This window comes from Tamandua tetradactyla, chromosome 11 (genome assembly GCF_023851605.1).
Source record: "Tamandua tetradactyla isolate mTamTet1 chromosome 11, mTamTet1.pri, whole genome shotgun sequence".
In the NCBI taxonomy this organism is placed as follows: Eukaryota; Metazoa; Chordata; class Mammalia; order Pilosa; family Myrmecophagidae; genus Tamandua; species Tamandua tetradactyla.
Genome location: NC_135337.1, coordinates 45,936,358 through 45,951,163, shown reverse-complemented (window position 1 = coordinate 45,951,163; position 14,806 = coordinate 45,936,358). Strand labels below are relative to the sequence as shown.

Below are 14,806 nucleotides of genomic sequence, written 5' to 3'. Positions count from 1 at the left end.
TGTAAAGAATTCTGAAAGGTCTTTCATATTTAATATCTCAATGACTCTGCAGCCTTCCTTTTGTCATAGTGTAGATTATTTTGGATCAGGGGTTTTTGAGCTCTAGCGTTATTTATCAACAAGGCTTTGAGTGTGTGACTATAAAAGAAAATTCTTAGCAGTTGCATTGGGGAAATATGCCAGGCACTTGTCTCAGTTCCAAATATTGAAAGCTAACACAGGGCAGCAAGAATGTTAAAGCTACCTACGCTCACAATAAGTTTCTAACAGCGGCTGCCAAAGCCCATGAATCTAACGGAGGTTAAAAAAAAAAAGTTTATGGTTCATTATTGGCTCAAAGTGAAAAAGGCAGGTAGCAGTGTCAGGGTGAGTGTTTCATTAAATATTCTAGTTCAGTGAGTTAGCACTTGGAAAAAAGGAGCGATACACGGTTAATATTAATTTTGGAAGGTTATACTCTGTCGATATAATAGATCTCAAATACAAGCAATTCTTACACTAATGGGAAGAACTGTTGGAAAGGAGGTGTCAGAACAATTGTGTCTATATGTTAGTAAGTTAAAAGTAGTTGAGATACCTATGCAGTGTGGACCAAAGGAGAGTTGCTTTTTCATTAGTTTTATTGCTCTAATTTTACTTTACAGAATAGAAAAGAATTAGAATTATCTTATCAGGGAAATGAGAAGCTGAGTGATAATGTACCAAATACAAAGGAAAAAAAAAATCAATTCAAATTTATCATCCTTTGGTAGGCTTAAGATTCATTAGGGACACCATGGTCAAAAATGCAGCTAAGCAAGGGCGACGTGCAGCACCACCAGATGTGATTCAGCATCCTTTGGACACCAATCTCTAAGGACGCTACTCACTTAATAGTGCTCTTTCTGGGCAATCAGAAGCTTAATTATGATATTTCCATAATGTCCTCTCTGTCCTGTTTTATATCCTGGGATCCTATAGCTCTGGACTTACTAAAACCTCTAAAGAGGTTTTTAATGAGAACAGTACATTTTAATCCATATATTATTTAAACATAAATATACGTAATCACATAAAAATACATTCTGTGACGTTCTGGTGTTGACTTCTAATTTCTCCTCTCTGAGCATCTAATGACGACTCCTAATAAGCAAAGCTGAAGCCTCTGGTCTGACCTGACTTCTGAATTATTCTGCTGATTGTTTTCCCTGCCATTCCTGACCTCGTCCCCGGGTGCCATTTGGTTCTTGGTTCTTAGTCTTTGCACTGCACATACTCAAAGTTAACTTTAAATTCTGTCTGTAAGGAACTTTTGTTCCTTTCCGAAAGGCTCAGAAAAATGCTGGCTGCCTGCATTACTTGTTAAGTGGGAAGCTGTTTTTTGTCTCGGAGTTGGCCCTGCGGCTCTTTCTCTCCAGCCTGCTCCCTGTTGTCTGTATTCCTTCTTCCACACTGAGGTGAGAGGAAGAAGTGATTTGATTCCTGGGGTGGAAAAAACACTTCCTTGTTGGAGATAACTGAAAACAGATCTCCCATTGAGGAGCGCCTCGTCAGTTGTTATATAACAACATTAAACATGTTATTGAAATAAGGGGCTTGGGATGTTAACACTTAACCGCTTCTTACCCCAAATCATCAGGGACAAAGTATGGGTGTCTGGGGCAAAGAAGGGAGCGAGAGGTAATGTTGTAAAAGGAAGCTGTGCAAGAACATCAGGGACCACTTGTTTGCTTTTTATTAATTGACTCAGTATTTACTGAGCAAATACTTTCCTTAATGAACAATGATGAGAAATGCAAGGAATTAAAAATGAACTAGATGTGAAACCTGTATTCAGGGAACTAAAAGTCTAAAATGGAAGGAAACAATCTGGTGCTTTAACAACAATGGTACTGTGCTAGTTTGAAAGTATTATGTACCCCAGAAAAGCCATGTTTTAATCCTGATTCAATCTTGTATACAGAAGCTTTTGATTAGATTAGCTCCATGGAGATGTGACTTGTTCAATTGTGGGTGTGCCATTTGAGAAGGTGGAGATGTGACTCCACACATACCAGGCATGTCTTAATTAGTTTATCAGATTCCTTTAAAAGAAGAAATGACAGAAGCCTCAAAAATAACAGAGCCACCAGAACCAGCAGAGCCAACAGAATAGACAGAGCCCTGGGGAAGCCATTAAAGAAGTCTGGAGAGAAAGCTAGCACATGTCACCATGTGCCTTTCCAGCTGAGAGAGGAATCCTGAACATCATCTGCCTTCTTGAACAAAGGTTTTTTTTCCCTGGATGTCTTAATATGGACATCTTTATAGACTTGACTTAACTTGGACATTTTCATGTCCTTAGAACTGCAAACTTGCAGCTTATTAAATTGCCCTTTGATAGAAGCCTTTCCAGTTCTGGTATATCACATTCCAGCAGCTTCCAAATTATTACAGGCACTAAGTAGAGACTCAGACAAGGTCATTGGTGAGGAAACTGCTTGGTGTCAACTTGGGAATAAGAGAAGGCTTTCTGGAAGAGGTAACTTTTGGTTGGGTCTTTAAAGGTAAAAATCTGTTTGTGAAAACTCAGTAGGGGCTAGTGATAAGCAGATGAGGAATTTGAGGTTCTAACTGGTTTAGTGCTAAATCAGTCTTGCACATATGTACTTCAGTTTATTTAGTGTATACTGTATGGAAAGGGGATGCTGTAAAGTAAGTTTTAAGAAGTAGGCGAGAGACAGAATGCATAAGGTTTTGAACACCTAGGAGAAGAATTGAATTCTATTTTCTAGGGCATGCTTTCTTCATCTTTGAACTCATTCTATCAGAATCTCTGGGGATATATTTAATCATATTCATAGGCCCCTACACTGCACATCTCAATCACCAAACCAAGAACTTCACACTTGGCATTCTGGATTCTGAGTTTTTAACATGCAGAAGTTATCATTATGTCCACTAAGAATCGAGAACTACTGATCTAGGGAGTATGGAGCTCTTGACGGCCTTCATTATCAAATAGATATTTATTGAATGCCTACTCTATGATAACTACATACTGGGGATATATTGCTGAAGAAGACAGTACATTCACTCTTATAAAGAATAAAGACATGAAGGTGCAGCAAACCGTAAAACTGAAGGATGATTGCAGTTCCCCAGAATCAGTTACAATAGACAGCTAAGTTTTCTGTACTTCATTTACTGTACTTGCATTAGGTATTTTTGTAGAAATACCAGGACACACACAAACTTATTTAAGCACAATACTGCAAGTTTCAGATAATAAATGCTATACAATTTATTTGGAAGAAGGATGGTATTGGTGAGATTGAGAACAGTAATTGAAACTCTCTGGCATGTCAGGACTTAAGCTTTGAAATATGGGTAGGATTTGGGGAGCTAAAAAGGCAATAAGAGACAGGGCAGGCAGAGGCAGTCCCATGAGTGTGGTAGCAGGCATTGTGCAACCAACCTGTCCAGGAAGTGTTTATTTTTGTGACTTCTGAACATTAAACTAAGCTTGGACCAAATAAGGAAGAGGAAGAGCATTATGGACAACCAAATCAACTGATAAAAAATGTCATAAAAAATGAAAAGTATGAAATAGTTCTAATCAGAAGCATGCCAAAAGAGATATTTACAAAAGGTAAGTAAGGACCGTACGTTGGTGAAAAGGCTGGAGTGGTGGTGTGGGAGGGGGGATGGAGGAGTAAATTCACAAAGCTAAGTGACTTTCAGAACAATTTGGATGACTATGAGGCTCAACACCGAGGGTAGCAAGAAAAGACAACTGCTTGCATACTCAAAAGAATGGTTATTAAAATCATAAAATTATGGTCAACAGAGGCTCCCCTATTTTAAAATCTTCTTTAGATCTCTTAACGATTTTATGAGGTAGGTAGGGGAGAGATCCTCCACTGATATTTCATAATTGAGGAAAGGAAGTCCCAGATGGAAGTGATTTACTATTTATTTTTTTACATGAATAATTATAATAAATTATTAATAACATTTGGCTACTTCCAAAAAGTTTGGAAGCAATTTATATAAACATGCATATGAAATATAATTGATAAAATTAAAATCAGAAATTAGAAACCCCCTCTAGAGAAGGGGGGAAACTAATTTTTTCAGGAAACCAGAAACCTACTTGCTGTATTCTAACGCTTCAGTGCTGAGCTTTCTAGCAGGAAGTATAATATGGTTCCCATTTTCTTTCAACAGAAGTGTATACAATAATTTGCTGAGATTCTTTCTTGCCTAGTATTAAACTCAAGGAGGGGTTTATCAAGTGAGTCTTATCAAAGTGACATTGAGTGATGATTGAGACATCATCCTCAACAATGGTTTCGTCAAAGATCAGTCATTTTTTGCACATGTATTTGACTATTCTTTATGCTGGCTTTCAATAAAAACCAAGTACAAAACACTAAACCACAACACAATGAAAGCATTATTAGAGGAAGTTAAGCTAATCGAGTTCAGATTCTAGTAACCTTACTTAGAGCACCAAATACTAAATTCCATATTAAGTGACCAAATTTGCATTGTTGTTTATCAAAAGATCCATACCCAAGAGATACTAAAAATTCAGACACTGAGACTGGCATTCTGTTGTGTGCATTAGGAATCTGATGCCTACCCTTACAGAAGGAGGATTATCCCTCCTCTGAATTGGAATCATTGATGCTTTTCCAAAGGAAGAGCTTTTACTACACTAGCTTGGGCAACAATTCAACTAGCATGGAGTTCTATGCATAAAACAATTTGTGTTGATCTAAAATATTTTGATAGCATAGGATGTCTTCCTATAAGTGAAATCCAGTATTAGATCAGAATTCTTCCTTATGTTGAGTGGTGCTACAGGTTGATTGGCCTTCCAGGATATGCTGGCTACAGTGTATACTTCTAAGTAATAGAAAGAATTGACATGGATGGAGTTATTTAGCACCGTCCATTTTAATGCCTGAGAACTCCTGCCAAAGACAACAATTTTAGATTCAGTAGAGTCGATGTTAAGCTGTTCTGTCTGACAGTAATCAGCCAAAAGATTTTATTGCTTCTTCAGTTTGCTCCTAGCTCATGATATAAAACCATGTCAACACAATAGCAAAAGAGGCTTTTCTTCCTTTCTGTTATGGCAGGTGGGCTTATATCCAAGTCATCTAAAAACAGAGTCAATTTATTTAGATGTGAGTTAAAAAGAAGAGGAGCCATAGCATAAGCCCATTTTAAAACTGCTTAAAATTAGACTTTGATCAGCCCAGAGATTCTTTTCCTTTTGCTTCTGACAACAACATTGTAATACAGGAATTGATGAAGCATAAAAATTTAAGGTCCTATGCTGAGATCCACATTTTGGCCTAAAGGCAGTTCTTTCTTGCTTCCTGCCTGTTGCAGAAGCTGACCCTCAGGAAGATGACAACATCACAGACATTGATGCTATTATTCCAAGCATCTGTGATTATAATTCAACAGCAATTGCCCATGATTTTGGCAAGCATCTATGGAACCAAATGTGAGCAAGGCACCAATGAAGGCTTTGAAGAATCTTGCATAGTTGTTAACTTTGTGAGATAAAAGAGTATAGAATGACTGCTAATGTAAAACTTTTTCCTGTAATGTACTGGCTCCAAGACATAAAAATGAGAGACAAACAAGTTGAAGAAGCATTCTGAGGGCATATCCAGAAAACCAGTGAGTTTATTTTTGAAGGTAGTAAATATTCTCATTTTGAAGGTAACATAAACTACACCTTGTGTTTATCCTGAGGGAAGTAGACTTAAAGAATTAATTAAATAGTCTGGTAAGGATTGGGACCTTCTGTTCAAGACAAAGTCTTAAGTATTTGGCAGTTACCATTCTTCTCATGATTGTTATTTAACTTAAACTGACTGACCAAATGTTTTAGAGCAGGTAGAGTTTCAATATCCAAGAAGAAAGTATATCTGTGCATTATAAAATAAGGAGGAATTTTAAATAGATAAAAAAGGTATTTTGTTACCTGGTTATCAATAATAACTGAGATTTTCTAATTTCTCTCACTTTCATAGAAGCCTGTCATAAATGACCATGATAATATATGCAATTATTGTTAGACCTAGCAGTCTCAAAATTTTCCACTGTGACTCAATAACACTTTAAAAAGTAATTTTATTAAGCTGTTTGAATTTAATAAACATCCATATCATTTCTTCTGAATTAACTGCAATATTATTTCATTACCTTTTTAATGTTGATTAATTTTCAGGCAAGTTTTACTGAGCCTCCAGATAGGTTGATCAGTTTAGCTGCTCACAAGTTTAAGTACAGCATTTCCTTATTTTGTTTCTGTATTGAGAATGGAGAAAAAATTTCCAACCAGGGTGCAGTGGATTTTTACAAAATCTTATATTGTTACTTATAGAATCTGGGAGACCTTTGCTTCATAGTTGTGAACTTTATTGCCCTAATTATCAACTAGAATATCAATTATAGAGATCAATATTGATGAGCACAGAGGATTTAATGTAGAAATGGTCACTTTTAACTGAGTTAAAACTAGTCATTAAATAAAAAGCTGGTTCCTTATAAGAGAGCTATGGAAATGCTCACTCCCTATTTCCTGACCTCCCACTTTTTAAATGACTGTCATTCAACAAAACAAGTTTGAGACTATAAATGGATTTGGCTAGTTTTTTTCTCTTCTTTGATTAACCCTATAGAATAAGCCAAATGGAAATCATCTTTTAACCTCAAGTTTTCTCCCAATAAAAATTTGGTAGAACTGTTTCCAACCATATGTTTTAGGTCACATACTATTGTTGGCGAAAGGTAATCAAATGTATTAACTGGCCAAGTTATAATTGAGCATTACAGGATTCTAAGTGGATCTTTCCTGGAAGGAAATAAGACATGATATTCACCATATGAAGGGGTAGATCAGGATTGGTCAAAGGGCATGAACAGGGAATTCACAGAAGTGGGAATTCAAATTGCCAATGAACCTATCAATAAATGCCATTTTCACATGTATGCAAGAATCAACAATTAAAATACATGCTAGCCCTCAATGGTGAAGTTGTGGAGAAATGTAAACTTGGGAGAAGTTCAGCAGGTCAAGGGATTTGCATTAACTTACCCACCATTTTCCAGATGTTTGCAGATAGTTTGATATTTGTCCTATGGAATTATGTGCCTATATTGGCAAGGGTGGGGGTTGGGAAAATGTTTTGTCCTTTGGAGCTTACCTATTTCCTTGGTTGTTGGCTTGCTGGGCTCAACGAATTTTAATCAGCTGTGGTATGAATAGGTTCCTTAGGGAAAGCACCCAGTAAGAAGTATGGAAGCTCAAGAAAGTATTCTAGTTTGTGGCTGGTCAAAGTAGGTTTGGAGTAGTAGTTAATTGGAAGACCTAAATCATCAATAAAAAGCATGAAAATTTCTCTCAAGGGAAATCTTAATTAAACATGCAGTCTCTCGTATTTCCTATACTGAATAAGATACTAAGATATTGTGTCGGTTTGATCTGTTGTGTACCTCAGAAAAGCCATGCCCTTTAATCCTCATGCAGTATTGCTGGATGGGATTCTTTTTTTTTTTTTTTTTTTTTTTTTGGCATGGGCAGGCACAGGGAACCGAACCTGGGTCTCCAGCATGGCAGGTGAGAACTCTGCCACTGAGCCATCATGGCCCGCCCTGGATGGGATTCTTTTGATTGTTCCCATAAGATGTGACCCACCCAATTGTGGATGGTAACTTTTGATTAGATGGTTTCCATGAGTTGTGTTTCCACCCATGCAAGGTGGGGTTGCTTACTGGAGCCCTTTAAGAGGGAACAATTTTGGAAAAAGCTTTAGATCCACCAGAATCAACAGAGTCACCAGAACCAACAGAGTCCATGCAACCAGAGAACTTTGGTGCAGAAGGAAAACACCCATGGGGAAGCCTTATGAAATGAGGAGAGAAAGCTAGCAGGTGTCACCATGTGCCTTTCCAGCTGAGAGAAATACTGAACATCATTGGCCTTCTTGACCCAAGGTATCTTCCTTGGATGTCTTAGTTTGGACATGTTTAAGCACTATGGGGGTCCCTCCTGCTAGCCTCTATGTTTTAATAATTCCAATCTTTTTGTTTGTCACCCCAGTCCTAGAAATAATGCCTACTTTCTAAAATTGTTCTTTCAGGGATACATTTATTTTTCATTTGCATTTCCAATTATTAACAACCAATTAATCTGTATATTGAATTATCTCTGTTACAATAACTGCTGTGGTTTCTATCCCCTGAATGGAACCTAGGATTTACAAATGCACAGTTTATTAATCAAAGTGGCTTTCCTTTTGGAGGTGCTCCTTGTTCCTCATTTGAGTAAACAATGAGAGAGTTAATGAGAAAAGATATAGTATGTAGAAAGAAAAATCAATTAAATTGTAAAATCATTTTACTTCTTAGAAAACCGTATACACACACTAAACAGAGACAGAAATTAGATGGTAGATTATAATGTAGATATAGGTGTAGATGCAGATTTACATGAAGACATATGGATACATGGATAATTATATACACATAACTCACTAATAAAAAATAATAGCAGGCTTCAAAATAGGTCTAAAAACCAGTGAGGCAGCACAACTGCAATGATTTGACTTGGGTTCTCAGCAAAGGATACTGATGCAGCAGAATGGAAAACTGACTCTGATTCCAATAGCATTCTCCAGTAGAGCATCATGTTGTCATGATACATGAAGCGGAATCAGCTGGGTAAACAGTTTCTATTGGAATGATCATGCCGCTGAACCCAGGTCCAATCTGGGTTGGATTGGATTGCAGCCTATGCAAATCCAATTGTAGAGTCATCCACATGATGAGCTTAATAAATCTCTCACCACACTGGCTTTTGGCTAGTCACACAACAGGAATCCTCAACTCTGAAAACCTCAGATGCTTTCCTGTCTCTGTGTTTAGGTTTCTCAACCTTACCTTACAAAATGAACCAGCCCCGTGTGATTAGATTCAGCATAAATTCAGGCTCTTTGACCTTAGTTCTGTCTTCACTGTTTTTCCAAAACTGTTATCTGTGTTATTTTCCACACAAATGTTTCAAATCTCTCCAATCTTTTTATCCACCCTCCCCCCCTTTTCTTTTATCTAATTCCATCCCCAAACACTTTGTCTTCTATTTTGTGAATACATTTGAGGCTACAAACTGAGCTTCCTTCACTTTCTTTCTCTTCCCTCGTAGGCTTTTTCTTTTTTTAATCTTGCCATCCTAGATTTCCTTCTTGGAAAGACAATTCTCTTTCTGAGTTCTCAATCCATGTTAATTCTGGGTTTTCTTTTCTTTAAACCTATGACCCTAACCTAAATCACTGCTCTATTTTTCTCATATTCAGTATCTTCTTCCCTCCTGCCAAAAAATGCATATCAATTTTAGAGTGTTTTTCCTTTGCCAATTTCCTGGTTAGATTAAAAATAGGGCTGGACCAGTTTAGGAAAGAGGCAATCTGATTCCATAAGGGAATTAGAGATAATTTACTGGCATGCATTAATTTATAGATAAGGAAATCACAGAAATATGATATCACATTCTGCCAATGAGGTATTATTGCTGTTTGTTTCTCAAACTATTCTTTGAAAAAAAATCTCAGTATCATCTCTAAGACAAACCTATAAGTTAACCTGTATCATTTTGCAAAAAGAATAAAAGCAATGCAAGAATAGTCATGAAGGAAATAAATGCTTTGAATATTGGAAAAGAAATGACAATCTTCAAAACATGTTATTGAACCAATATTTATCAACTAGAATACGTAAGGCACCATGCTATGTACATTACATGTATTATCTCATTTAAATCTCACTGCAACTCTCAGTATTGATGGTAGTATTACTGCCATTCTAACTACGTATTTTTAAAAAAAAGACTGAGGCTTAGCTTAAGCAACTTGCTTGTGGTCAGATAGCTTGGAAGTCAATAAACAAGAATTTAACCCCCGTACTACCCAGTACACTGTTTATACTCTTAACCATTATTACCAACATTACCTGATATTACACCCAGTCATTTTCTCCTGACACTAGGACTAGAGAAGTGAGTGTGTTCCTCCTGCATCTGTATGGGGGAGCATGAGAAAGAAGGGTGGATTTTTTTCCCCATGAGTAGGGTGAATTAATTTAGTTGGATCTATCCTTAATATGTCACAGAGAAGCATATATTTTAAATGCATTTTGTTCATTGGGGTAGTTTTGGATTTACTGAAAAATCATGAAGAAAATATAGAGTTTCCATGTATTGCACCTCATACACAGAGTTTTCCCTATCATTAACATTTTGCATTAGTATGGTAACTTACTTAGAACTGATGAAACAATATTATTAGAAACATACTATAAATCATAGCCCATGGTTTACATTAGAGTTCGCTCTTTGTGATGTTTTAAGTTTTTTTTTTTTTTTTTTTTCCTCAGGGGCAGGCATCGAGAATCGAACCCGGGTCTCTGGCATGGCAAGCAAGAACTCTGCCTGCTGAGCCACCGTGACCTGCCCTGTGCTTTAAGTTTTTAATCTAGAAACATACATACCACCTAAAATTTCCCCTTTTAATTACATTCTAATATATAACTTGGTGGACTTAACTTACGTTCACACCATCTCCATTATCCATTACTACCATCACTACTATGCATTACCAAAACTTTTCCATCACCTGAAACAGAAACTGCTTAATTGTTTCAATTAAACATTAGTAACATTTTAAAAAATTATCAGTCTTTCTAGTGGGTGTGAACAGATATCTTGTTGTTGTTTTTGATTTGCATTTCCCCTAATGACTAATGATGTTAAGCATCTTTAATTTGTTTATCTTTTTTCTATATCTTCCTTGGAGAAATGCCCATTCATTTTAATTATTAAAATTAATTAATTCAACATTTCATTAAAATTTTGCCCATTTTAATGCAATTTTACTGATATATTCACATACCATACAATCCATTCAAAGTATATAATCAGTGGCTAACTGTATCATCACATAGTTGTGTGTTTATTCCACAAAAAGGTTTTAAATATGTTCATTACTCCAGGAAGCAAAAAGAAAGGTGGGGGGGGGGTGATACAAAACCTTCTGTACCCTTATCTCTACCTCATCATTGATCCCTAGCATTGGTGTAGTTATTTGTTACTGTCAATGTAAGAATATTACAATATTATTGTTAACTAATGCAGTAGGAGTGCTTTCCCCATTTTACATTCTATTATTAACTCTTTGTAATAGTTTCATACATTGTTGTACCCCATGGAAAAGTATTTTATATTTGTATTGTTAAAATTGTCATCAGCCTACATGAGATTTACTGAGTTAAACATTCTCGTGTTTTTAACCTCTGGCTTTCCTTCTGTTGACATATATGGCTTTAAACTATCAACCGCATTCACACACAATTTAACACTGTTAATTATACTCGCAATAATGTGCTACCATCACCTCTATCCATTTCTACACATTTAAATTCAACCTCATTAAAAATTCCGCATATCTTAAGCTACTATGCCACATTCTCTGGCCTCATTCTAATTCAGATAACCTATATTCTAGATTCTACGTCCATGAGTTTACATAGCATACCTAGTTCACATTAGTGAGATCACACAATATTTGTCCTTTTGTGTCTGATCTATTTCACTCAGTATGCTGTCCTCAAGGTTCATCCATGTTGCTGCATACTTCAGTAGTTCATTCCTTCTTGCCATTATATAATCCATCATATGTACATACCACATTTTGTTCACCAATTTATCATTTGATGGACACTTGGTTTGTTCCCATATTTTGGCAATTGTAAATAATGCTGCAACGGACATTGGTGTGCAAATGTCTGCTTGTTTCTAGGTATATACCAAGCAGCGGGATTGCTGGATTGCAGAGAAACTATACTTAGTTTTCTGAGAAAGTGCTAAACCACCTTCCACAGTGGATGTGCCGTTTTACATTTCCACTTGCAGGGAATAAGTGTTTCTATTTCTCCACATCGTCTCCAACAACTGTAGTTTCCTGTTTCTTTAATAGTAACCATTAGGATAGGTATGAAATGATATCTCATTGTGATTTTGATTTGCATTTCCCTAATAGCTAGCGCAGATGAGCATTTTTTCATGTACTTTTTAGCTATTTGTATTTCCTCATTGGAAAAATGTCTATTCATATCTTTTGCCATTTTTAAATTGGGTTATTTGTCTTTTTATTGTTGAGTTGTTGGATTTCTTTGTATATTCTGGATACCAAACCCTTGATATGTGGGTTACAGTATTTTCTCCCATTGAGTCAACTGCCTTTTCCCCTTTTTGACAAAGTCCTTTGATGCACAGAAGCGTTAAATTTTGAGGAGGTCCCATTTATCTATTTTTTCTTTCATTGCTTGTGCTTTGGGTGTAAAGTCTATGAAACTATCACCTATCACCAAATCTTGAAGATATTTCCCTACATTTTCTTCAAGGAATTTTTTGGTACTGACTCTTACGTTTAGGTCTTTGATCCATTTTGAGTTAATTTTTGTATGAGGTGTGAAATAGGCATCCTTTTTCATTCTTTTGGATATGTATATCCAGTTTTTCCAGCCCAATTTATTGAAGAGACTGTACTGTCCCATTTTAGGGGACTTGGGAGTTTTGTCAAAAATCAATTGATCATAGACCTGAGGGACTCTTTATGGACTCTCAATTTGATTCCATTGATCAGTTTGTCTATTTTTATGCAGTATCATGCTGTTTTGATCACTGAGGCTTTATATATTATGCTTTAAAGTCTGGAAGTATGGGTCCTCCTGCTTCATTCTTCTTTTTCAAGATTTTTTTTTGCTATTTGAAACCTCTTTCTGTTTCAAATAGATTTCATAATTAAGTTTTCCATTTCAACAAAGTAGTCTGCTGGAATTTTGATTGGTATTTTATTGAATCTGCTGATGAATTTGGGCAGAATAAATATCTTAATAACATTTAGCCTTCCAATCCCTGAACATGGAATGTATTTCCATCTGTTCAGATCTTCTTTGATTTCTTTTAGCAGTGTTTTGTAGTTTTCTGTGTACAAGACCTTTATAGCCTTGGTTAACTTTACTATTAGATATTTGATTCTTTTAGTTGCTATTGTAAATGGAATTTTTTTTCTTGTTTACCTCCTTGGATAGCTCATTAGTACTGTTTAGAAACATGGATTTTTGTACATTTATATTCAGTTTGCAGAACTCATTTGTTAGCTCCAGTAGCTTTGTCATAGTTTTTTCAAGTCTTTCTAAATATAGGATCATGTCACCTGCAGATAAAATTTTACTTCTTTCTAATTTGGATTCCTTTTATTTCTTCTTCTTGCCTAATTGCTTTAGCTAGAACTTCTGCTGCAATGTTGAATAACAGTGGTGACGGTGGGCATCCTTGTCTTGTTCCCAAACTTAGATGAAAAGTTCTCAGTCTCTCATTGGTTATATTAGCCATGGGTTTTTCATATATGACCTTAATCATGTTGAGGAATTTTCCTTCTATTCCTATCTTTCAAAGTGGTTTTATCTTAATATCCTTTACCTCTTAGCCTCTTTGTTGAAATTATTTAGCAGATTTGTTTGAAAATCTTTGACTAGTTGTTTCAAATTCTGTATCTCTTCTGACTTTTTAAATTTAATAATTTGGCTTGGCCATATCTTCTTGTTTCTCAGCGTGTCTTTTAATTTTTATGTTGGCATCTGATTATCTTGATAAGATTATTTTGAAAGTTGCTTGCCCTATCCTGTCTGTGATTTTGTTGTTGATTGGGCTCATGTTAAAGGGCTTTTTTGGAACTTAGTTAGTCGATATTTCCCAGCCTAAACAGGGCCGGGGTCTCCCTGTGGGAGTGCAGACCTGTTTCAAAGTGGGAAAGTGGGTCATAAAAGTAGCTTTCCAAGACTGCACCTTCCCAGCCTTCCCTGCACATGACACTCTTTGGCAACTCATTCTCCGTAGCCCTGATTCTCTCAATCTGTAGGGTCCCTGCTGATCAGAAGTTGCTGGCCTTGAAGGTGGGGGGTGAGTACCAGGATCCATGAAGGAGTTGAGTCCCTCACCATAGATACTCTTTGTGTGGAAAAAATGGAACTTTGGGCATCCTGGGTTCCTGCCTAGAAGGGATCAAGGCTGCAGGACCCAGATGATCAGATCAACTTCATCCGCCAGTAGTTGAATAGTTGTAGTTTCTTTGTATGTGGAAATAATGGAGCCATGAGCACCTGGGTTTCTGCATGGAAAGTTTCAGTGTTGTGGGACACAGAAGTCACTTTTGTCAGCGAGCAGTTGGATCAATACTGTGCCACATCCCTCTCTTTACCTGGGGGAAGGGACTTTCTCTCCCTCCCAGTCCACAGAAGCCAGCTGCGTGAGAATCAGGCAGACCTGAAGCTGCCAGCTTCTAGGGTGGGTGATGGGTTCCAGGAGCCAAGGTGAAGGCCAGTCATTTGCTGTAGTTTCTCTGTATATGGAAGTAATGGAGTTGTTGGCAGGTTGTTTATTTTTTTTGTTGTTGAGTTGCAAGATTTTTTATATGTTCTGTAAATTAAACCCTTGTCAGATGTGTGATTTACAAATATTTTCCCCCATTCTGTAGATTGTCCTTACTTTCATGATGAAGTACATTAATGATCAAAATTTTTTAATTTTGGTGAAGTCACAGCCATTCTTTCTCTTTCTTTTGTTTTTCCTGTTTTGGGTATAAGTCTAAGAAACTGTTGTCTAACACAAGGTCCTGAAATGCTTCCCTATCCTTTATTATGGGATCTTTATAACTTTTGTTATCTTTAGGTATATCTGGTCCATTTTGAGGTAGTTTTTGTATAT

General features: G+C 36.5%; 1 long non-coding RNA gene across 1 annotated transcript in view; it reads left to right on the top strand.

Moving 5' to 3' along the window:
* LOC143649503 (uncharacterized) overlaps nt 1–10,758 on the top strand; it is a 31,628-nt gene extending 20,870 nt beyond the window's left edge. Inside the window, exon 3 of the long non-coding RNA XR_013159061.1 lies at nt 10,417–10,758. This is a non-coding gene — a long non-coding RNA (uncharacterized LOC143649503). The remainder of the gene's footprint in view (nt 1–10,416) is intronic.
* Nucleotides 10,759–14,806: the final 4,048 nt, after the last annotated feature.